Consider the following 25,800-nt stretch of genomic DNA (forward strand, 5'->3'; position numbering starts at 1 on the left):
GTCGTCCTCCCGAATGCGAGTCCAGTGTGCTAACCACTGCGTGAAATGAAAAGAAGTTGCAACTACTCGTCAATGCGATTCAGCGATATACTTGGCACTTCCAGGCAGGACGATCCAGATGATCCGGTTTCGAGTACTGAAAATGATTTTTGAATGTGTGCTCAAAAATATTTCGGTTACCTGAAGGTATGTCAACATTTTGTGACGAATGATCACACTAAAATTTCATGCCCTTCTGCAACAGTTAACTTAAGAAATGATTCTATTATGGCTGCGAAGTAAATCAAAACTCTCGTCCGGAGTTCATCAAACAGGATGAGTTTGTGGTTTGTCAAGTTGCTGGAAGTGCTCCTCTACCACTCTGAGAGCTTTCGCAGACGACAAAGAGAGAAACTGTGCATCCTGGAAACTTAACAAAGGAGAAAAAAAAGAATAGCGAAGCCTCCCCAAGCCCACAGTAGCACGGGGACCATCACAAAAAATTCTACTGTCACCTTTGTACTGGTTAGTTATTTGAATCGAGCTTATCGCAGGATGCGGAACTGTGATGTTGTCCGTACGTCTGGGTAAGATTGCCCAATAAAACGGACCTATCGGGAGATATAAAGCGGACGAAAGCGTTTGAGGAACTGCAATTTTAAGAGCAGAGGGGAAAACGAGTACCATTGCAAGCGCCAAGGGAAAAAACCTCTGCCATAGTGAGGACGGGTAGTAGGAGCAGTAGCGGTTTCTTTGCTGTCTGCGACAGATCATGTAATGGTAGATTACGTTAGTAGCAGGTGTCATGCAGCACGATACCAGTGTCATAGCCATGGTCACTTGAAACTTTCGGGCTAATAGGCCATGGTAGATGTATGAAACTTTCTCCTAACGTTTCCTCTCCGACTGCGGGAGACATCTTCAGCAATACAGTGGCGAACTGCAACCAAAACTCGAGGGAGGGTCGAATATATGGGCAGTATAGAGAGCACCACAGTCCATCACGTGACGTCGACCACGAGATTATATCTGGTAATGTCAACATTCTCGATTGACGGTAATCGATCGTCCTTCTGACGTTGCAACGTTTTTATCTAAATTTTATCTAATTTAGAACATTCCCCTTTTGTGTTAAAATTATTACGGTGTTTATAAATCTCAACAGCATCTCTATACATGTGCACATGCTAATGTGATTTTTTCGATATGATGCTCGTCTCACTGAATTTTATTTCATGATCATCCTCTTGGTAAACATGTTCCGCTACGGCCGGTTTATCCGTATGTCCCAGGCCCAGTTCCTCTTCCGTTCAACCAGACGGGTGTTCACATTTCTTTTCGTGGAACCAATATAAACGAGTCCACAAAAGAAGGAAATTATATATACACCCCTTTATCTTCCTGGCGGATCTGAAGGTAAGTTACCTCTTGTCAACACGTTCCCAATGCGATTTGTAATCTCAGTGGCGAACGGAAAGAAAGCTTTACCCTTGGGCGGCCGTTGTTCGTTATCGATTATGATTCACTCCATAGGGCGAAGTGCTCGACCTATCTCCTTGTTATAATAAACATTCTTCTTGAACGTCGACCGTAGATGTTCAGCCTCATCTTTTAAATAAGTCTGTTCACAAATTTTGTATGTCCTGTCTACCAAGGTTTTAATCACATGTCTTTTTGGTCTGGGGTGGTGGTTAGAGTCTTTATGAAACTAACTGTTGGTATGCATAGCTTTTCTATGTACCCTATTGCCCAAAGTCACGTCCATACGTTTGATAACAGACACATCCAAAAATCCAGTTGGCCATCATTCTCCACTTCCATCGTAAACTCTATTTTCGGACTGATACTGTTGAGATGTATCAGGAAGGCATCCAGCTCCTCTGCACCGTGTATCCATAGTACGAAAGTATCATCGACATAGCGGTACCGCTTGGCTCGTCTTTTACTGTCAGTCTGCAACGCCGTTGTTCAAAGGTCTCCATCACCAAATTGGCCACAGACAGACTAAGGGGACTTCCCATAGCCACCCCGTCACTCTGTTCATAAAGATGATTATTGTATTGAAAGTGGGTTGTGGGTAGACAGTGTCTGAATAACTCCACATTAGCTGTTGGTTGAGGAACAACGGCCGCCTGAAGGGAAAGCAACCTTTCTGTCCATCAGTAATATTACAGATCGCATTGGGAAACTGTTGAGAAGTTGTTGTTGTGGTCTCCAGTCCTGAGACTGGTTTGATGCAGCTCTCCATGCTAATCTATCCTGTGCAAGCTCGTTCATCTCCCAGTCCCTACTGCAACCTACATCAATCTGAATCTGCTTAGTGTATTCATCTCTTGGTCTCCCTCTACGATTTTTACCATCTACGCTGCCCTCCAATGCTAAATTTGTGATCCCTTGATGCCTCAGGACATGTCCTACCAACCGATCCCTTCTTCTAGTCAAGTTGTGCCACAAACTTCTCTTCTCCCCAATCCTATTCAATACCTCCTCATTAGTTACGTGATCTACCCACCTAATCTTCAACATTCTTCTGTAGCACCACATTTCGAAAGCTTCTATTCTCGTCTTGTCCAAACTATTTATTGTCCATGTTTCACTTCCATACATGGCTACACTCCATACAAATACTTTCAGAAACGACTTCCTGACACTTAAATCTATACTCGATGTTAACAAATTTCTCTTCTTCAGAAATGCTTTCCTTGTCATTGCCGGTGTACATTTTATATCCTCTCTACTTCGACCATCATCAGTTATTTTGCTCCCCAAATAGCAAAACTCCTTTACTACTTTAAGTGTCTCATTTCCTAATCTAATTCCCTCAGCATCACCCGACTTAATTCGACTACATTACAGTATCCTCGTTTTGCTTTTGTTGATGTTCATCTTATATCCTCCTTTCAAGACACTGTCCATTCCGTTCAACTGCTCTTCCAAGTCCTTTGCTGTCTCTGACAGAATTACAATGTCATCGGCGAACCTCAAAGTTTTTATTTCTTCTCCCTGGATTTTAACACCTACTCCAAACTTTTCTTTTGTTTCCTTTACTGCTTGCTCAATATACAGATTGAATAACATCGGGGAGAGGCTACAACCCTGTCTCACTTCCTTCCCAACCACTGCTTTCCTTTCATGCCACTCGACTCTTATAACTGGCATCTGGTTTCTGTACAAATTGTAAATAGCCTTTCGCTCCCTGTATTTTACCCCTGGCACCTTTAGAATTTGAAAGAGAGTATTCCAGTCAACATTGTCAAAAGCTTTCTCTAAGTCTACAAATGCTAGAAACGTAGGTTTGCCTTTCCCTATCCTTTCTTTTAAGATAAGTCGTAAGGTCAGTATTGCCTCACGTGTTCCAACATTTCTACGAAATCCAAACTGATCTTCCCTGAGGTCGGCTTCTACCAGTTTTTCCATTCGTCTGTAAATAATTCGCGTTAGTATTTTGCAGCTGTGACTTATTAAACTGATAGTTCGGTAATTTTCACATCTGTCAACACCTGCTTTCATTGGGATTGGAATTATTATTTTCTTCTTGAAGTCTGAGGGTATTTCGGCTGTCTTGTACATCTTGCTCACCAGATGGTAGAGTTTTGTCAGGACTGGCTCTCCCAAGGCCGTCAGTAGTTCTAATGGAACGTTGTCTACTCCGGGGGCCTAGTGTCGACTCAGGTCTTTCAGTGCTCTGTCAAATTCTTCACGCAGTATCGTATCTCCCATTTCATCTTCATCTACATCCTCTTCCATTTCCATAATATTGTCCTCAAGTACATCGCGCTTGTATAGACCCTGTATATACTCCTTCCACCTTTCTGCCTTCCCCTCTTTGCTTAGAACTGGGTTTCCATCTGAGCTCTTGATATTCATACAAGTGGCTCTCTTTTCTCCAAAGGTCTCTTTAATTTTCCTGTAGGCTGTATCTATCTTACCCATAGTGATACTCGCTTCTACATCCTTACATTTGTCCTCTAGCCATGCCTGCTTAGCCATTTTGCACTTCCTGTCGATCTCATTTTTGAGACGTTTGTATTTCTTTTTGCCTGCTTCATTTACTGCATTTTCATAGTTTCTCCTTTCATCAATTAAATTCAATATTTCTTCTGTTACCCAAGGATTTCTATTAGACCTCATCTTTTTACCTATGTGATCCTCTGCTGCCTTCAGTATTGCATCCCTCAAAGCTACCCATTCTTCTTCTACTGTATTTCTTTCCCCCATACCTGTCAATTGTTCCCTTATGCTCTCCCTGAAACTCTGTACAACCTCTGGTTCTTTCAGTTTATCCAGGTCTCATCTCCTTAGATTCCCACCTTTTTGCAGTTTCTTCAGTTTTAATCTACAGCTAATAACCAATAGATTGTGATCAGATTCCACATCTGCCCCTGGAAATGTCTTACAATTTAAAACCTGGTTCCTAAATCTCTGTCTTACCATTATATAATCTATCTGATACCTTTTAGTATCTCCAGGGTTCTTCCATGTATATAACCTTCTTTCATGATTCTTGAACCAAGTGTTAGCTATGATTAAGTTATGCTCTGCACAAAATTCTAGCAGGCGGCTTCCTCTTTCATTTCTTAGCCCCAATCTATATTCACCTACTATGTTTCCTGCTCTCCCTTTGCCTACTGTCGAATTCCAGTCACCCATGACTATTAAGTTTTCGTCTCACTTCACTACCTGAATAATTTCTTTTATCTCATCATACGTTTCTTCAATTTCTTCGTCATCTGCAGAGTTAGTTGGCATATAAACTTGTACTACTGTAGTAGGCTTGGGCTTCGTGTCTATCTTGGCCACTATAATACTTCACTATGCTGTTTGTAGTAGCTTACCCGCGCTACTATTTTTTTATTTATTATTAAACCTACTCCTGCATTACCCCTATTTGACTTTGTATTTATAACCCTGTATTCACCTGACCAGAAGTCTTGTTCCTCCTGCCACCGAACTTCACTAATTCCCACTATATATAACTTTAACCTATCCATTTCCCTTTTTAAATTTTCTAACCTACCTGCCCGATTAAGGGATCTGACATTCCACGCTCCGATCCGTAGAATGCCAGTTTTCTTTCTCCTGATAACGACTTCCTCTTGAGTAGTCCCCGCCCGGAGATCCGAATGGGGGACTATTTTACCGCCGGAATATTTTACCCAAGAGGACGCCATCATCATTTAACCATACGGTAAAGCTGCATGCCCTCGGGAAAAAGTACGGCTGTAGTTTCCCCTTGATTTCAGCCGTTCGCAGTACCACAACAGCAAGGCCGTTTTGGTTAATGTTACAAGGCCAGATCAGTCAACCATCCAGACTGTTGCCCCTGCAATTACTGAAAAGGCTGCTGCCCCTCTTCAGGAACCACACGTTTGTCTGGCCTCTCAACAGATACCCCTCCGTTGTGGTTGTACCTACGGTACGGCTATCTGTATCGTTGAGGCACGCAAGCCTCCACACCAACGGCAAGGTCCATGGTTCATGGGGGGAGGTGTTGAGAAGTATGGAGTGGAAACTACCTTCAGACTCACGAGGAAGATAAAAGAATGTTTAGGACCAGCTAAAGATGTACGTAATCCTTTGGCTACGTCGGGTGTATATAAAATTCGTTGCTGTGGACTGGTTTATATTGGTATCACGAAAAGAAATGTGAACACTCGCCTGGTTGAACACACGAGGAACTGCGCCTGGGACATACGGATAAACCGGCCGTAGCGGAACATGTGTACCAAGAGGATGATCATGACATAAAATTCAGTGAGACGAGCATCATATGGAAAACATCGCACGTATAGAGAGGCTATTGAGATTTATGAACATCATAATAATTTTAACAGAAAAGAGGAATATGTTAAATCAGATAAAATTTAGATGTCAACGTTGCAACGTATGAATGACGATCGATTACTTTCAATCGAGAATGTTGGCGTTATCAGAGGTAATCTCGAAGCCGACGTCACGTGATGGACTGTGGTGACCTCTACTCATCCCATATATTCGGCGATCCCTCGAGTTCTGGTTGCAGTTTGCCACTTTACCTCTACAGTTGTCTCCCGCAGTCGGAGAGGAAACTTTGGGAGAAAGTTTTATACATCGACCGCGGCCTATTGCTCCGGAAGTTTCAAGGGAAGTCAGTACCGACTGTGAAAGCCTACATTGTATAATAATAGCTATCTGTTCGTCATAAACAGTCAGTCTGAATCGAAGCTGCAGCGAAATGCGTTAGGTCACCACACTCTCGCAGCAGTTGGTTCCAGTGGTTGCTGCTCGTCCCACCATGCACCACTGGTGGGGTAACTCCACGGACCGCGCGCTTCCCTGTCTCTGCTGTGTTAATCCTTGAAAGCAACATCTAAGTCATGTGACTCGGGGCAGAAAGTCGAGCTCGTCTCATTACGCGCTATATGAAGTGGAGCTGACAGTTACACTTCTTCTATTTTATAGCTGAAATCAAGCACCGATTTTGTCAATTCAAAAATTCCTGATAACAATGCAATGGTTATCGTTTTTACATGTGGTCAGGTCGAAACGTATTGACAGTTCTTTTTAACAATCGACGGAATCACTGTTCTATGATGAATGCTAATTTTTTGCGCCGTGAATTCTTGTAGCTCACCGCTTCCACAGGAGTGGAAGACAAAATAACAATTCATCTCATTCTCAAAATAACAATTTCGCACGCAGCGATTCCACAACAATATGTGTTAAGTGTTTTTGTATGCTGTTGTAAGAAAGGAAATTCGTTTATGAGCATAATGTCAGGTACTTGCGCAAAATAAGCGCATATATTTTCTGACTTTTGCTTAATACACTAGATACCGAAACGATATCAAGACATGAAGCGTAATTTATTACAGAACGTTATCGTACTTGTTCAGTGAGCTATTATGAGAAGTATGGAGTGGAAACTACCTTCAGACTCACGAGGAAGATAAAAGAATGTTTAGGACCAGCTAAAGATGTACGACATCATTTGGCTACGTCGGGTGTATATAAAATTCGTTGCTGTGTTTGAAGAGACGGCAGTTGCGTACCCCCCCCCCCCCCCCCCCCGGAATATGGGAAGAGATTTTTTTAATCATAGTGGAATTGTTACGAACTTGTACCAATTATTTTTTGCGCCTGTAATATACTGTAGATTTAACAGTTTCGAGTGCGACGGGAAATACTCTTCAAAATGGTTCAAATGGCTCTAAGCACTATGGGACTCAACATCTGAGGTCATCAGTCCCCTAGAACTTAAAACTACTTGAACCTATCTAACCTAAGGACATCACACACATCCATGCCCGAGGCAGGATTCGAACCTGAGCCCCTAGCAGTCGCGCGGTTCCAGACTGAAGCGCCTAGAACCGCTCGGCTCACAACGGCCGGCGATTTGGTAGAATTCACACGTCCATCTAGTCGTGTACTAGCGCTGAGTTACATGTAACTCAATCGACCCAAAAATGTTGCTTACCATACACATATATTTCAACTTTAATTATGCCAGACTTCTTTAACAAATATGAATCATGAAACTAATGCAATAAATTAATTTAAAAAAAGCTCTGAAGGTTTATATGCAAACAATGCGTCAGCAGCGCTGAATAAGCGTTTTTTTAACGTTCATTCTCTGTTTGTCTACTTAGAGGAGCATCTATGTGGCAGTTTTGTTGGTTTTTTTAAATTGATTATCAACAAAATTTTCTCAAACGTTGTGACTTTTTTGAATTCCAGTTTTTCAATTTTCAGTGTCTATCCACCATTACTGGAATACGGACAAATTTTTTATGGATATTTTCTAGATATATTTCATAGCTACTTGGGTACTTTGGATTTAATCATTTGAAGATGAAGCTTTTAGATATTTCAATAGAAAGGCGGCATCCATATTCATACTAATAATGTAAAAAGGTGTATTTACGTATGCTATTGAAATATGATTACCATTTGGCTATCAAAATAATCTACCTCCAAATGAGTAAGTGGATAACTATCAATCAGTAAAAATAAAGTAAGCTTTGTATATATCCTACCATTAATTGTTCTTGCCGGAAGACATGTTTTAAAACTCACCACATCAGTTAAACGACAATTGTAATTTTACAACCTTGCCCCCTCTTGGATAAATTTCTGCGGACGCCCACGTTGCAAAGTCGTTTTGCAGCTGAAGCACTCACTGGCTGAAGATTTGCCCATATGATGACATGTTTTTATCATACATCGTGAAGGGTAACTGAGGTTTTTCTATTTTAACTACCCCCGTCATTGTTCAGCACACTACTGATAACATGGCCCTGCAGCTTTGGAGTGTGCCTAAGGTGATTTTGGCGGCAATATGCTGTCAGCCTTCCCAGATTATTGGTCCATTTCCTCGACCAACTTCGAAGTTTCTTTCTTACATGGTAAATTGAGTGTCATGTTATAGAGGCTGGCTAATTTCTCGAATGTAATTTGCATCGACTTTAATGGAAAAAACTTTTTTCCATGGAAAATCTGACTTGGGAGTTTTTTATGGGTAACTGTATTGTATCTACTTCTACATACACTGATCAACCAGAACATTATGACCACCAACCTCCTGTCGATATAAGCCCGTCCACGCTATAGCAGCCTCACTTGGCGAGGAATGATTGCTAGTCACACACACGCACAGTGCATATAGTATCATTGAGCGTACTGTCCTTGGGTCGAATGTCCAAAGCGAGCGATCTATCTGAATCTGACCAAGGGTAGATTGTGAAAGCCCAGAAGTTCGGCACAAACATTTCGGAAACTGAACAACTTATTGGTTGAGGAGTGCTGTTGTGAGTGTGTTCAACACGTGGCGAAACCAAGGTGAAACCACGTGCAGACGTTGTGGGGTTGGGCGTCCACCCTTCATTACAGATGTCTAACGTCATAGGCTGGACATACTGGTAAAACACGACGCACGGTGAGTATGTCTGAACACACAGCACACTGAACACTCCTAACGATGGGCGTTCACAACCAACGATGCATGCATGTGTCAGTGTTAATACGACGTTGTCGTTAACTACGACTGAAATTGGCACGTGACTGTCGGCACTGGACGTTGGCGCAGTGGCAGAGCATTGCATGTTTTGCTGAATCCTCATACCTTCTTCATCATGGCGATGGGGGGGAGGGGGTGGGGGTGCGAATTCGTCATCTTCCAGGGGCACAACTCCTTGACACCTGTACTGAGGGACAGAGACAAACTGGTGGCGGTTCTATATGTTCTGTCCGCACCTCATGGTCTAGTGGCTAGCACTGCTGCCTCTGGATCACAGGGTCCCAGGTTCGATTCCCATCCAGGACGGGGATTTTCTCCACTCGGTAACTGGGTGTTCGTGTCTTCTATATCATTTCTTCGTCATTCATGAAAGTTGCGAGTATGGACAGTGCGAAGATTGGAACCTTGTACAGGCACTGATAACCGCACAGTTGAGTGCCCCACAAACCAAATATAATCATCATCTATTATGCTCTGGAGAACATTCACGTGGCCATTCATGGATCCAGTCGAGCTCGTGCAAGTCACTATGACAGCCAAGGGGTATTGTAGACTGACTGCACACCACATACACCCCAGTAGTGGGACTAGGTTCATGCTACCCCACTCTCCATTGTTGCCAGATGTATCCAAGATGGCGGCGATGACGTAGTCCAAGATGGCGGCCTGTAGACTTGCCAGCAGCGCATGAAATTATCCAAAATGGCGGCCGTGTCGTCACCTGAGGACGCAAGTACCGTCATCCAAAATGGCAGGAAAGTGCCACACCCCCTTGATAAGGCCCCCTGCCACGCCCCCCTAGCAAGAAGTTCAAATTCCATCAGGATAATGCAACACACCTCTACTAACCTAATAAAATCGTGGGAAAATAGCTCACTTGGGCTACCTCCACTAACCTAAGTCACAGCAGCGTCCGACATATGAAAATTACAAGTCATTCCACCACTAACTCTGTAAACAGCACATCTGCAGGTAAATGTATACACAGGGATTGCAGTGCCTCACAAGCAGCTATCGCTAACTTAGTTATGAAGCTGAAGTCTCGATTTTACACCCAAGTTGCGATAGGGGGGTGGAGTACATCACATAAAGCATAGTTCATTTAAAGGAATGTGTCACGTTTCGTCACACATGAGATAGAAGTCCTCTGATGACCGACAGGTTTACCGTTAACGATCGCAAGTGGACAGTGCTTCAAACCACATACAGAATGCGAGGCTGTATCTGAGTCGAATGCAGGCTATGTCACGTGACTGATGCATCCTGACAGAACAGTGGAAAAACTGACCTGCAGCAGCTTCTCCTTCTATAGAATGCATCACCAGTCTACTATTAAATCTTACATCATTACAGCTCCATCTCAATCGATCACCCTGTTCACTCTCTGTCATCCTTTTACGCAGATGCATGTAAGTTTAGAGGCGGATGGTTCTCTGTCTTCCTCAACAGCGTGAAATACAGTAGTCTCCTCACGTGTATTCCCCCAGTTTATACCTATTCCCCCATCATTTTCCTCATTCGGTCGACATATCACAGCAAACCCCTAGCATCTTCAAACTTCTAGGACTCTTCAACAGTTCCAACAGGCACTGGTGCAAGGATGGGAGGCTATACCCCAGCAGCTGCTCGACCACCTGATCCAGAGTATGCCAACCTGTTGTGCAGACTGTGTACATGTGCCCGGTGATCATATCCCATATTGATGTGGGCGTACATGCACAGGAAACAGTGGCGTTTTGTAGCACATGTGTTTCGGGACGATTTTCGCAACTTATCCGCAATACCGTGGACTCACAGATCTGTTTTGTGTGTGTTCCCTATGTGCCTATGCTATTAGCGCCAGTTTTATTTAGTGCCACGTTGTGTGGCACCACATTCTGCAATTATCCTTAATTTATGAGCATGAGTGTAGGTCATTTGGACTCCAGACCCCATGGCAACTACATTTGATGGTGATACTGCCTCTAATTGTTTAAATAAATAGTGCATGCAAAATAAAGACTTATGTCCAGCACAGGTCAAGTCCTCTCCCCGCCATTTCCTAGGACGAGGTTGTGGATGGATGACTTATGTTAGTGGATTTAGTCCAAGTGCTCTTTCTTTCCCGCCATTTTCTTAGGTTAGTAGAGATAGCCCAAGTGACCTTTCTTGACTGCCAAAATTCAAATTTCCCTCAATCCCTAGGAAGAGATGGTGGTTGGATGACTTATGTTAGCCAGCAGGGGTGGCCGAGCGGTTCTAGGCGCAACAGTCTGGAACCACACGACCGCTACGGTCGCAGTTTGGAATCCTGCCTTGGGCATGGATGTATGTGATGTCGTTAGGTTAGTTAGGTTTAAGTAGTTCTAAGTTCTAGGGGACTGATGACCTCATAAGTTAAGTCCCATAGTGCTCAGAGCCATTTGAACCATTTGACTTGGGTTAGTGGATGTAGCCCAAGTGCCCTTTCTTTCCCGCCACTTTCTTATTGTAGTGGAGGTAGCCCACCTGACTTTGCTTCCCTCCCAAATTCAAACTTCCCACCAGTTCCTAGGAAGAGGTGGTGGTCTGGTGACTTAGGTTACTGGAGGTAGCCCAAGTGAGCTATTTTCCCGCCATTTTCTTTGGTTAGTAGAGGTGTGTTGCATTATCCTGATGGAATCTGAAGTTCGCACCAGGGGGGCGTGGCACTTTCCCGCCATTTTGGATAACGGTATTTGCGTCATCAGCTGACGTCATGGCCGCCATATTGGATGACGTCATGCACTGTTGACAAGTCTAACAGGCCGCCATATTGGATGACGTCATCGCTGCCATCTTGGATGCATCTGGCAACAATGGAGAGTGGCGTAGCATGAACCTAGTCCCACTACTCACCGCTTCATGCCTATCATGTTCCTCGACGGCAGTGGCATTTTTCAACAAAATATTGCGCCACGTCACAATGCCAGGAGTGTAATGGAGTAGCCGAGCGGTCTAAGGCGCTGCAGTCACGGACTGTGCAGCTGGTCCCGGCGGAGGTTCGAGTCCTCCCTCGGGCATGGGTGTGTGTGTTTGTCCTTAGGATAATTTGAGTTAAGTAGTGTGTGAGCTTAGGGACTAATAAGCCGGCCGGTGTGGCCGTGCGGTTCTAAGCGCGTCAGTTTGGAACCGCGTGACCGCTACGGTCGCAGGTTCGAATCCTGCCTCGGGCATGGATGTGTGTGATATCCTTAGGTTAGTTAGGTTTAAGTAGTTCTAAGTTCTAGGGGACTGATGACCTCAGTAGTTAAGTCCCATAGTGCTCAGAGCCATTTGAACCATTTTTTTTTGACTGATAACCTTAGCAGCTAAGTCCCACAAGATTTCACACACATTTGAACTTTTTTTGTAATGGTGTGGTTCGAGGAAGGCAGTGATGAGTTCCTATTGATGTGCTGGCTCCCCAACTCGCCAGATCTGAACTCGATCGAACACATCTGGAATGTGACTGAACGTAGCGCCAGCGCTCATCGCCCCTCTCCCGATAATTTACAGAAATTAGGTAACTTTTGTGAGCGGATGTGGTGCCAACTACCTCCAGCGACCTACCAAGGCCTCATTGCTTCCAGGCCACGATGCGTCGCCGCTATTATCAGTGCCAATGGTGGACATACTGGAATGAGGTCTATGAATATGGACATTCGATATCATGAGGCAGGATAAGAACTTTGGTGCTACAGGACTTCGCAACCTGAATATGCCGTGCTCTGAAAACTTTGTGACCAATGAAATCCTGTGACTAACATACTTCGCTCTAACTTCCTTTATCGAAAACACTTTCGTTCACTTCACAAAGCTTAAGTCAAACAAGATATCTCTCAAACGCGGAACACTGACAGGTAAGTCTGTTTCAACGTCATTTTCGGATGCTCAGGTGTAAAATGCTGACCATGACACGTTAATGTCGACACCTAGTAAAATTTCCCCACACACATTAATCCAAATCATAAAGATGAGGCTTAATTGTGATACAGCATCTGTTGATACAAATACTGTAATTGATTTGAAAACATGAAGCCGAATGCAAGATGCAATGTGTGACATATCTGCAAATATCAACTTAGATCATAGTGTCTCGATATCCATCCCATGTAGAAAATACAATAGACAAGTTAATTACGTTTTCTCCCTCTGTCGTTACTGTTAACCCTTTCGAGACGGCGCCCGAGTTTTACTCGGCCACGGGCTATGCCAACGAACGAGTGAGACTCGGCCGTCTTCTCCAATGTGTTAAGTAAATCTTTATTATGAATAGCTTAGTCACAAATTTTCATCTTATCACTAGTTGTCTGCCCTGCGATAAAAGAAGGCAAGCTTTGTTAGGCGTTCTCCGTACACTGACAAGCTGTTTCCTGCAGTTTTTAGAGAGAGAGAGAGAGAGAGAGAGAGAGAGAGAGAGAGAGCATTCACAAAGGTCGCTGGAAGCAAGTGTGTCTTCAGCAGCATTATAGAGCCACTCCTTCTAAATTAACATATTAGTCATAATATGCTAGTGGAATTTTTTTTTAAAGAGTCTGCCTTACAGATTCCCGGACTCGTGAGTAACTATAAATATTTGACGACTACATCAGCATACAAATCTTGTCATCGTTAGGGGCTGCTTGCTCTGCCTTCTGAAATGAAAGTTTATATTTCCCCGTTCCACTGTGACACTGAACAGAAAGCTGCAGTATAATACGAACAGTATCCCTTCCTCAGAATTCGCGGTGTAGTATCACCCAGCCTTGGCTACTTGAAAGGTTCATATGATAACTGTCCGTGATTCATATTGCAGAGTAACAATAGGAATGAAGGAATGTTATATTTAGCCCACATAAAAAAGGCACTTCAGTGTTTCTCGGTAAGAAGAAGTCAATGAGGGCGTCAGGCCCCGGCCAAAAACGAAACCAAAATTTTTGTTTCGAAGCAAAATGATGGAATCGTTTGCCCGTATTACAAGCCCGTATTTCAATCTTCTAACCATCGCTTATCTACAGGAGAAATAGTCAATATTCAGGGATATGACATGAACGATCATTCCAAGCAAAGAGTCTAGTAAACATGGACTCTAAAATGCATACCTTGAGATGTATGAGCGGTCTTGATCTTCAATACTGTGAAACAAATCTCTTCTGCTGTAGGCTCTTTGCTTTCCGCATTTTGAGTGGTGGTAGTATGGAGCAAAACAAGGAAAAAATCTCAAGTAAACATGGGCTCTAAAGTGCATATCTGAAGAGCTATTAGCAGTTGTTCATCGTCGCTAGTGTGAAACGGATCTCCTGTACTGAACAAGTGTTCATAGCTGTTAAGGTATGCATTGTAGAGCTCATGTTTACTACACTTTTTCTTTTAAATGGCCGTCCTGTCATCTCCCTCTATATTGACCATTCCTCTTGGGACACCCTGTACACTGCACGGTCTCGATATATCACCTAACGCATTCTCGATGTCGAACGATCTTGCTGCTTGCGGGCTGGTCGAAGGAGTTTAATTTTGTGCGCCTGTCTCTGTATTTTGTCTACAGAAACGGATAGTTCGACACGCTGATGCAGTTTCCATGTCACTTGCCTCCTCTCACGAACTGTGCAATTCATTGTGATAAACCTTTCCAGTATCTGGCGACCCCGGTCACACGGATCTCTGCCCAATAACCATCCTTGGCTTGTTACGAGTTGTTCAGTCTTTATACAGGGTTTCGTATGTCCACTACCGGTCTAAAGTCTTCAATGACCTATCACAACTACGGATTTTTGGTTAAAACAGCGATTTTGTTTTGAATATTCTACCACATCCCCGATATTATAATAAAATAAGTATAAACGTCTAAAGACTAAGCCGCTTCTGTTGTGTAATGGACTGGTTGTTCACATACAGGGGCACTTATGCACTGATCTGAATCCACAACAATTCTGACGTTCCTTTAGCTAATACAGTTCCATTCGAATAGGCCTCATTCCTTCAACTGTCAGTGCAGAAATCAGTTCGGATTGGTTTAGCGTACACTGGGTGCATCTAGCAGTGTGCTTTTATACCTTATCAGGTTCATACCATATTACCTCCTTATGGGGTGGAAGCAGGAGATTGGAACTGAAAAGCGTCGTGTGATGGTAGCTCTGAAACATGATGGCTATTCTAGTATGACAATAGCAAGAAAAGTTGGCGTACATCAATCTACAGTGGTGCATACATTGCAGTGGTTCAAGGAAACTGGCGCCAGTGCAAGTTCTTTGCTATCTGGAAGACCACGAGTAACATCATACAGCGAAGATCAGTTCATGCGTGTACAGAGGACTCGTACTGCACTTGAAATTCGCGAGAAAGTAAATAGTATGCCAGCAGCTCCAGTCTCTGTTTCAACACTGCAACCCTTTCTTAGTGAACAAGGTTTAAAGCGGTGCACAGGAGTCAAAAAACTATTATTACGCAAGCAAAATAAGGGGAAACATTAAAGAAGGAACGATATCACAGAATCCTTATCAACAATGCAGTTCGTCTGGGAGGAGACTTACTGGTCGTGGGTTTGTTATGCAGCAGGACAATGGTCCCAAACATACTTCAAAATTCTGCAAAAGGTATATCGGTAGAAAAGAGAAATGTGAGGAACTGAGGAATGGGATTTTGGCCAAGTCAGTCACTCGACTTAAATCCCATTGAACTCTTATGGCACGAACTTGACAAGGAGGCCAGAAAACTGAGGGCATCTAATGTTGAAGATACACGAAAAAATTTACAGACATAGTTTTTTTATCATGGGTGATTGAAAATTTTTGACCAGTAGTGACTCTACGAAGCATAATCAACATGGCGATGGAGACAGCTGTAGTAACAATGCACCAGCTTTTTTATTGCCTCAATAAAAATGTCAGCTGCCCGTCCGTCCAGCATTTGCGTGGAGACGCATTGCAGATTCTTATTTGAGGTGAAAAGGAGACCTCCAAACTACTTCATTTTCGAAAACGATGGAAGCCAATGGGTGCAAAATGCTCGCTGTGGGTAAGGTGCTAATCACCTACCATTTAAATCATTGAAACGGGAAGAAAGATTAGCGTTTAATGTGGTGTCACCGCCAAACACCACACTTGCTAGGTGGTAGCCTTTAAATCGGCCGCGGTCCGTTAGTATACGTCGGACCCGCGTGTCGCCACTATCAGTGATTGCAGACCGAGCGCCGCCACACGGCAGGTCTAGAGAGACTTCCTAGCACTCCCAGTTGTACAGCCGACTTTGCTAGCGATGGTTCACTGACAAAATACGCTCTCATTTGCCGGGACGATAGTTAGCATAGCCTTCAGCTACGTCATTTGCTACGACCTAGCAAGGCGCCATTACCAGTTACTAAATGGCTCTGAGCACTATGGGACTTAACTTCGGTGGTCATCAGTCCCCTAGAACTTAGAACTACTTAAACCTAACTAACCTAAGGACATCACACACATCCATGCCCGAGGCAGGATTCGAACCTGCGACCGTAGCAGTCCCGCGGTTCCGGACTGCGCGCCTAGAACCACTAGACCGGCTACCAGTTACTATTGATGCTGTAAAACATGTACCGTCAAGAGCGATGTTCACCAATTATGGATTAAAGTTAAGTATTCCAGCAGCTACGTACGTTTTTTGTTAGTCTCATTTCCTTGACCTGTTACAGACCTCACGCCAGCCTGCGTGAGCTTAAACGCGTGCCTTTCGGCTTCCTCCAAACTGCGTGGGTTGGCTACTGCCAATCCACAACATTTAACACCCCTTCGTCAACGAGGTTATCAGGGATGGAGCACAAATTCGGAGAGGGGAAGGATGGGGAGAAAAACGGCTACGACCTTTCCAAAGGGACAAACTCGGAATTTGCAATAATCTGTTGTAGTAAAACCAAACAAAACCGCGTTCTGGATAGCCTTTCTTTTCCTTTCTTTTCTAGTCTTAACCACTGCAGCACCACGATCTGTAACCTTCGGTAAGTTGAGTTAATGTGGCAGCATGCGATAGTGCAGCAGAACGATGCCTGAAAAGAGATTATGTTTTCGTTTGTGGAAGAATCTGCACAGTCTTCCAAAGATGAAGAGGTGGTTATGTGGACGACGTTCCAAACCTATTTTATAATTTCCGGCTCTATCGACGATAGAAAAGAACAGTTCTATTACTTTAAAAATATTTCAGTAGTAACAGCGGTACTGTAGAGAGTGTAATCTGCTTGATAATGTAATACTACACGTCGACATATGTTTTCTCCAAAGTTCAGTAAGTTTACAAAATGACTCTTGCAGCCTCTTCTTGACATGTTGCCGATTGGCGCTCATCTCGGGATTTGTACGGTTTTCCTGACGTTTTGCCTGCTCGAATGCCTTGCGTCATCTATTGCTGGTAGCGGTAATGGAAGATGACTACGACATTGCTAGCTACTCGTCTCTGCGAAACGTTAGAAAAACCACATAGAGGGGCTTTGGCCGAAAATACCGAGACGAGCACCAACGAGCAAACCGTTTATAGATTTTTATTGAATAAAACGGTTAAATTACCCTCTGAACTCCACCTTACGGAATTATTATAAATAAATATCTCTCTTCCTCTGCTATAAAAAATATACATCGTATTCGAGACGAGTTTTCATACCGTAAAAAAATTACTGCAATTGCTGAAGTTTTGGCTGTCTGTTTCATGCGTTGTGAGAAACATAGAGGGATGTATTGAGCGGATGCGGTAATCTTGATATACCAGGCATATGCTGGCTGATAGTAAGACTTTTCGTCCAGTATGGTTTCCATTACGCCACAGTGCGTGTTGCGGAGTACAGATATGGACGCATTCATAGGACTATCTCATTGCTCATAGAAAGTAAACCTTCACACTTACTCGACGGGTAAACGTAGAGCGAAACGTTTGGGAGAAATGTGAGCGCTTGGAGCTAACTTGTCCCACTGAAAAGGCTATAGAGTTAAACTGTGATAAGGATTGCGCAGTGCTCCAGCGCGCGGGGCTAAACGCGAGGATATTCGGCCGCAGTTCGTTGCTTGGTGTCCGCGAGTCTGGCGAACAAACGGAAATCATTTACAGCGAAACGGAAATCGCCCATAAACAGGGCGTTTTCATTATACCAAGAAACTTTAGCTTTATTTCTAGCAGGTGCTTAAAGCTTGTATTGCTTACGGCTTTTTAGTAGTACTTTGTAACTACGAGGGTGAGCTGAAAAGTAGTGCCTCCGAATTTATGTGAAAACTCTTAGAGCTTTTTAAATAAAACAAACGTTATTAACGTTCTGCATGTTTATTCTTCGCGTCTATATATTTATTTCTCAACACAGTCACCCTGGCGACGAACACATTTCTCCCAACGAGAAACCAATTTGTTGATAACTTCTCTGCGAAATGTCTGGCTTTTTTGGCGGAGCAACAACCTCACCTCTGCTTGCATCGCTTCATCACTATCAATGTGAAGTCCTCGAAGGTGTGCTTTAAGTGTTGGAAACACACGAAACTCGGATGAGGCAAACTCGGGACTATCTACATCTACATCTACATGGATTCTCTGCAAATCACATTTAAGTGCCTGGCAGAGCGATCGTCGAACCACCTTCACAATTTTCTATTATTCCAATCTCGTATAGCGTGCGGAAAGAACGAACACCTATATCTTTCCGTACAAGCTCTGATTTCCCTTATTTTATCGTGGTGATCGTTTCTCCCTATGTAGGTCGGTGTCAACAAAATATTTTCGCATTCGGAGGAGAAAGTTGGTGATTGGAATTTCGTGAGAAGATTCCGTCGCAACGAACAACTCCTTTCTTTTAATGATGTCCAGTCCAAATCCTGTATCATTTCAGTGGCACTCTCTCATTTTTCGCGATAATACAAAACGTGCTGCCCTTCCTTGAACTTTTTCTATGTAACCCGTCAGTCCTATCTGGCAAGGATCCGACACCGAGGAGCAATATTATAAAAGATGACGGAAAAGTGTAGTGTAGGCAGTCTCCTTAGTAGATCTGATACATTTTCTAAGTGTCCTGCCAATAAAACGCAGTTTTTGGTTAGCCTTCCCCACAACATTTTCTGTGTTCCTTCCAATGCAAGTTGTTCGTAATTGTAATTCCTAGGTATTTAGTTGAATTTTACGGCCTTTAGATTTGACTGATTTATCGTGTAACTGAAGTTTAACGAATTCCTTTTCGTACTCATATGAATGACTTCACACTTTTCGCTATTTAGGGTCAACTGCCAATTTTCGTACCATTCAGATATCTTTTCTAAATTGTTTTGCAATTTGTTTTGATCTTCTGATGACTTTATTAGTCGATAAACGACAGCGTCATCTGCAAACAACCTAAGACGGCTGCTCAGATTGTGTCCCAAATCGTTTATATAGATAAGGAATAGCAAAGGTCCTATAACACTACCTTGGGGAACGCCAGAAATTACTTCTGTTTTACTCGATAACTTTCCGTCACTTACTACGAACTGTGACCTCTCCGACAAGAAGCCACAAATCCAGTCACATAACAGAAACGATATTCCACAAGCATGCAATTTCACTACAAGCCGCATGTGTGGTACAGTGTCAAAAGCCTTCCGGAAATCGAGAAATAAGGAATCGATCTGAAATCCCTTGTCAGTAGCACTCAACACTTCATGTGAATAAAGGGCTAGTTGTGTTTCACAAGAACGATGTTTTCTAAACCCATGTTGACTGTGTGTCAATAGACCGTTTTCTTCGAGCTAATTCATAATGTTCGAACACAATATATGTTCTAGAATCCTGCTGCACACCGACATTAATGATATGGGCCTGTAATTAGGTGGATTACTCCTACTACCTTTCTTGAATATTGGTGACCTGTGCAACTTTCCAGTCTTTGGGTACGGATCTTTCGTCGGGTTGTATGTGATTGTTAAGTATGGAGCTAATGCATCAGCATACTCTGAAAGGAACCAACTGGTATACAGTCTGGCCCAGAAGACTTGCTTTATTAAGTGATTTAAGTTGCTTCACTACTCCGAGGGCATTTACTTCTACGTTACTCATGTTGGCAGCTGTTACTGATTCGAATTCTGGAATATTAACTTCATGTTCTTTTGTGAAGGTATTTCGGAAGGCTGTGTTTAGTACCTCTGCTTTGGTAGCACTGTCTTCGATTGCTATCACGCAGAGAAGGCATTGATTGTTTCTTGCCGGTAACATACTTCACATACAACCAGAAACTCTTTGGATTTTCTGCCAGGTTTCGAGACAAAGTTTCGTTGTGGAAACTGTTATAAGCATCTCGCATTGAAGTCCGCGCTAAATTTCGAGCTTCTGTAAAAGATCGCCAATCTTGGGGATTTTGCGTCTGTTTAAATTTGGTATGTTTGTTTCGTTGTTTCTGCAATAGTGTTCTGACCCGTTTTGTGTACCGAGGAGGATCAGCTACGTCTTTTGTTAATTTATTTGGTATAAATCTTTCAATTGCTGCCGATACTATTTCAAGCCACATCTGGTCTACACTTATTTATTTGGAAAGAGTGGAGATTGTCTCTCAGGAAGGTTTCAAGTGAATTTTTATCTACCTTTTTGAATAGGTATATTTTTCGTTTATTCTTGGAAGATTTGAGGTTACAATATTCAATCTCGCTGCGACAACCCAGTGTTTACTAATCCTTGTACCCGTTTTGATGCTCGTTATTGACTTATAACACTATATGGAGGATGATCGACGACACTATATGGAGGATGATCGACGACAGGGAACCGAAGGCGTCGTATTGGTGCAGATGTCGCAGCGCTAGAATGTGGTCCAGTGTTGTCATGCTGAAGGACAAGCTGTTCCACGTGTGGACGAACTCTTCGAATTGGAAACTCGATTACAGCACGCCGTTTCTCACGCTCCGACATAATTATCTTACACACAGCATGTTACATGCTACAATGCAGAGCCCGCTAGCAGCAGAGGGGTGTAAATCTGTAGACACAAAGAATAAAGGTGTATAATCTTAATAACGTTCGTTTTGTTGTTTCGTGGCTGTAAATGGAAGAAAAGTTCGAGATGAACGTCTTGTGGACGTAATTTCAGACGGTCACAACTGACTCTGAATAACTTCTGGTGGAACTGAAAATATTGCACCGTAGACTTCTGGAAACATAAAATCTCAGAAACGTGTACTGCATTCTATAAATGACCCTGAGAAGTGCAATTGGTGTGTGCGTTATTATGAAATCCTGGCTATATTTTTAAAACACTCTCGTTCGGAGTGCATGTGTTTTATGTGTGTGTGTGTGTGTGTGTGTGTGTGTGTGTGAGAGAGAGAGAGGGAGGGGGAAGAGCCGGTGTTTCAAACCTTAGGTAGGCCATTCAGATTTAGTTTTTCCGCGCTTTCCCTAAATCGCTTACGGTAAATACTGGGATGGTTCACTTGGGATGTAAACTTCCACTTTTTTCCAATACTTCTCCAATCAGATCTTGTGGTTCGTGTGGAATGACCTCGACATCGACGGGGTGAAAACACTCACTTTCCTTCCGTCTTTTCCTTTTTGAAACAGGCGAAGCGACGTTTGTTTTAGCAATGGAAGTAACTGGTAGCCAAATAGATCTTGTCTCCAGCCAATGCCTTTGACACGTTGTAAGACTTAAGTTACGAAAAAAAGAACACAAATAATTAGAATTCTTGAGTTGATTTTAATGAAGCTGGCGGTAAATGAATGTCCAATGCATCTTGTCAAAAATAGTTAATATTGTCTCATTATAAGCAGTTTTAGAGGTTTATATCGAATGTTATCGGATTAGTGCACAGGCTGCTGTTGCATTCTCACATACACGTACTATCTCGCTTACACAGCTTACCTGAACAAGAATGTTCGTCTATTTATTTGGAAATAATGAATATTGTTTTTCTCAATAAAAATAGCCATTAGTTATGCAATATTTTGAAGAAATTTCGGGCTTCTGCAAAAACAAGTCCGTCTTTTCCTCTGTAGATCGTAATTACATTAGTTTCTCGTGCTCAAAGAGTAGCCCCACAACGATAATATGCGAAACATAGAAACCTACGTACAGTCCATGCAAACAAAACACAGACTATAAGACCAACCAGATGTAGTGAGCCTATTCAGAGCAGAAACAAAAGTTTATGAAAATTGCATTTTAAAGCAGGAAGAAAGATTAGGGTGTAACGTCCCGTCGACATCGAGTACATAAGAGGCAGAGCACAAGATCGGAATGTTTCGCCGTGCCCTTTGAACGGAACCATCCCGGCATTTGCCTGGAGCTATTTTGGGAAATCACGAGAAACCTATATCTGAATGGCCGGAAACAGATTTCCGCTCACCAACGTGTCTCCTCGCTCTGTCACATTTTAAATTATTATTCTGTTATACATGTGATGATGTCGCCTAGAAAGGAGGAAACTCATACTGGATAGGGAGAAAATGCCACTCTATCGAATTGTGACGGATGTTTAAATAGTATCCTAAATTCAGTTTCCGACGACGACCCATCAAATTATCGCAGCGGGGGTAATTACGTGACACGTATCTGGCCTCAGAATGAAAACAGTTCTAGTTTAATCACTACTCAGGAAAAACTGCAATATCTGCAGCTTTGCTTCGGACCACTGCTGTGCACAACAGTGTGGGGGAACTATTTTCTTAAAATAATTAAAAAACACACTCACACGAGGGTGAGAAGGCCTACCTTTGATATGCTTCCGATATAGACCCGGTGGAACGTCAGAAGCAGTAGTGTGGTAGGTAGCCACGCGAAAGCAGCGTACTACAGCGCGACGCGAGACGCTGAACTGTCGGCAGCGAGGTGCGCAGGCTGTCCGCTGACTCACACACACGCCACCACGCGGCGGAACCTACAACCACTGCACTCGTTCACTCGTTGCGACAGCTCGGCAACGAGAAAGTGTTCCACGAATCGCTAGGTTAATCCCCTTGGATTGCGTTAGGCGAGGCTCATATTCGGCTCAAGTCCTCCCCCTCCCCCCGCTCTCTCTCTCTCTCTCTCTCTGTCTCTCTCTCTCCGGTCATAGACTAACAAGGGGTTGATTGACAGCAGCTTGCCGCCTCAACCTACGCTACATCTAACTTATTCCTCGCCTAATAATAGAACCTCCCGCTGCCACACAGGCAATGGCCCGGCTCCGTACTATCTGCTCCTCCGCAATAACAAACCTGTTTCGTGTTAGCCACAGTGGTTATTCAAATGGTTCAAATGGCTCTGAGTACTATGGGACTTAACATCTGAGGTCATCAGTCCCCTAGATCTTAGAACTACTTAAACCTAACTAACCTAAGGACATCACACACATCCATGTCAGAGGCAGGATTCGAACCTGCGACCGTAGCAGTCGCGCGGTTCCGGACTGAAGCGCCTAGAACCGCTCGGCCACCGCGGCCGGCCACAGTGGTTATTCTTAGCAAAACCGGGTCAGCGAAATCAATGGGAAACTTACTGACGAAATTAGTCTGTCTTTCTAATAGCGTTTCTTCTCTGCCAGTGTCCCTGCGAAGTCACAGTTTCATCGTAAGAGCTTAAGTTGTGTAAGGACATTCACTGCGATATCAACATGCCAAAAACGCGTATCTGAGAATTTGGCTGATTTCTGTTGTATATGACATCTCACTGAAGTAACCTCCACGCGTTGTTTACTTGCTGAAATGAACATATATCAACAGCGTAAACATGTGGAAGTTACTTAACTGAGATGTCGTAAAGAACAGAAGTCAGCTAAACTCACAGATACGCGATTCTGGCACGTGGATACCGCATAGAGGTCGTTAGACAACTGAGCCCCTGAAGACGAAGGTACAATTAAGTGGCGCAGTAGAAACGCTATTGAAATGACAACAGGTGGATTTCATTCAAATGGCTCTGAGCACTATGGGACTTAACAGCTATGGTCATCAGTCCCCTAGAACTTAGAACTACTTAAACCTATCTAACCTAAGGACAGCACACAACACCCAGCCATCACGAGGCAGAGAAAATCCCTGACCCCGCCGGGAATCGAACCCGGGAACCCGGGCGTGGGAAGCGAGAACGCTACCGCACGACCACGAGATGCGGACGTGTGGATTTCATTAGTAATTTTTCCAAACGTCTGTCTAATAATCTCAACAAAGCTAAGGCCTGACGATAAGTCATCATCCCATTCTTGAAAATACAGACATGTCTGTCCCCTCCCCCTTTCACTCCAACCGTCTGGCATGAGTCACGGAGTGTTCCAGACGTGTCCATGGTCACCTCATATATACTATTTTGTCTAAAAGTAACATAATATCTGACGTTCGTCACCCACGGTACCATACAGCCACAATGGAGGTAGGTAGTATCAGAGTTCGGTATGACGTCCTATACCCTTTTCATCGCACGTAAATGATGTGTCATCAGTCTTGGCGTATTGCAAATACCACATGTACACTGATGACTCCAGTTGTATCTAAGTGCAAAACCTATAAACGTGCAAACAGCTATTCAGAATCTCAATACCGATCCCTGCGCACTATCAAAATGAGCGCAGGCTATAGGGTTAAGGCGCAACCCACCGAAAAACCAAGCGGTACTGGTTGGCCATTCTAGGCTCATTAGCCCGAAATGTCGGGAATCCCTACCGTCTTTAACCCTAAATGGGACAAATATCAACTTCTCTCCTTCAGCAAAGAGTCTAGGAGTAATAATAGATGAAAATCTAAATTGGACTGAACACTTAACTGTAATGTGCAAGAAGGCATCAGCATCTCTTCATGCCGTACAAAGATATAAAAATTTCTTCCCTCTTGACCTGAAATAGAAGCTTGTACAAACACTTATACTTCTAATTATAGATTACAGCTCACGGTGCCTGGAACTGGTTATGAATGCCTGTGCCTCGTTATATTTGTGATGTTCGAGCCTTTAATTACATTCACCATCATATGCACAGCTATCCTGGCTGTGTGCAGACAAGCGCAGAGACTTCAATGCCCTCTGTCTTCTCTTCAGTGAACACTGTCCTCGACCTTAACGTTCTTGTCCGAGCAACACAGAAGGAACACCCGTTCCGATCAGAGCAGAATCTTTCCTGTCCCACTCCATCGTTCAGTCACCTTCTCGAAGTCCTTCTCAGTAGCAGAAACCCGAGTCTGGAACGACCTCCCGCTTTATATTCGAGAAATAAATAACATCTCCAGCTTTAGAAGACAGGTAATCATATAACAGTAAGATTACCTTTGCTTCCGTACGCACTCGTTACCCTTGTACATCCCCCTTTCCAACCTCATCTTCCTCTTTTCCCAATATTCTTAGCCGATGTAGTCTTCTTAAATTTCCTATTCCCAGCACTCACTATATCAGAAAACATCGATTTTGTAGACTATAAAATCTTTTTATATCTGCCACTATCATTATTCTTATAAATGTCACTATTATCATTATTATTATTATTATTACTTTCATCACTATTAGTGGCTGCAGCTGCAGTAGTACAAGTAATGCCAGAATTAATTTGAATTAAATTTGTTAGTTCATAGTCAGTATAATTTACTCACTCTGACACTTCAGACACTAAAATCATTTCAGTACCAGTTGTCATATCAGCTATGGTGTATTGGATACTGTATGTGTGAAACACTGGTCTGATGTAAGAGAGGGCCTTATGGCCCTAACCAGATCAGGTTAAACAAACAAATAAATAAATAAAATAATAAGATTTTTGCTGTATATATATATATATATATATATATATATATATATATATATATATATATATATATATATATATGCAGGTGGATTCTTTCTGAAATTAAAAAGAGCGACAGGCGACTCTTAAGTATTTATTTACCAAAAAATCGTTGTTACCAATTTCAAAACCACAAACTCATCTTAAGAGCCTTTTCATATTTATCTT

General features: G+C 43.1%; 1 protein-coding gene across 2 annotated transcripts in view; it reads right to left on the reverse strand.

The window, feature by feature from the left end:
• Window positions 1-22,754, reverse strand: part of LOC126471475 (protein Malvolio) — a 393,678-nt gene extending 370,924 nt beyond the window's left edge. For both annotated transcript variants that reach the window (XM_050099674.1, XM_050099673.1), the window contains exon 1: window positions 22,602-22,754. The gene's annotated coding sequence lies outside the window, so the exon portion shown is untranslated. The remainder of the gene's footprint in view (window positions 1-22,601) is intronic.
• Between the last annotated feature and the right edge of the window lie 3,046 nt (window positions 22,755-25,800).

Source organism: Schistocerca serialis, chromosome 3, assembly GCF_023864345.2.
Source record: "Schistocerca serialis cubense isolate TAMUIC-IGC-003099 chromosome 3, iqSchSeri2.2, whole genome shotgun sequence".
Classification (NCBI taxonomy): Eukaryota; Metazoa; Arthropoda; class Insecta; order Orthoptera; family Acrididae; genus Schistocerca; species Schistocerca serialis.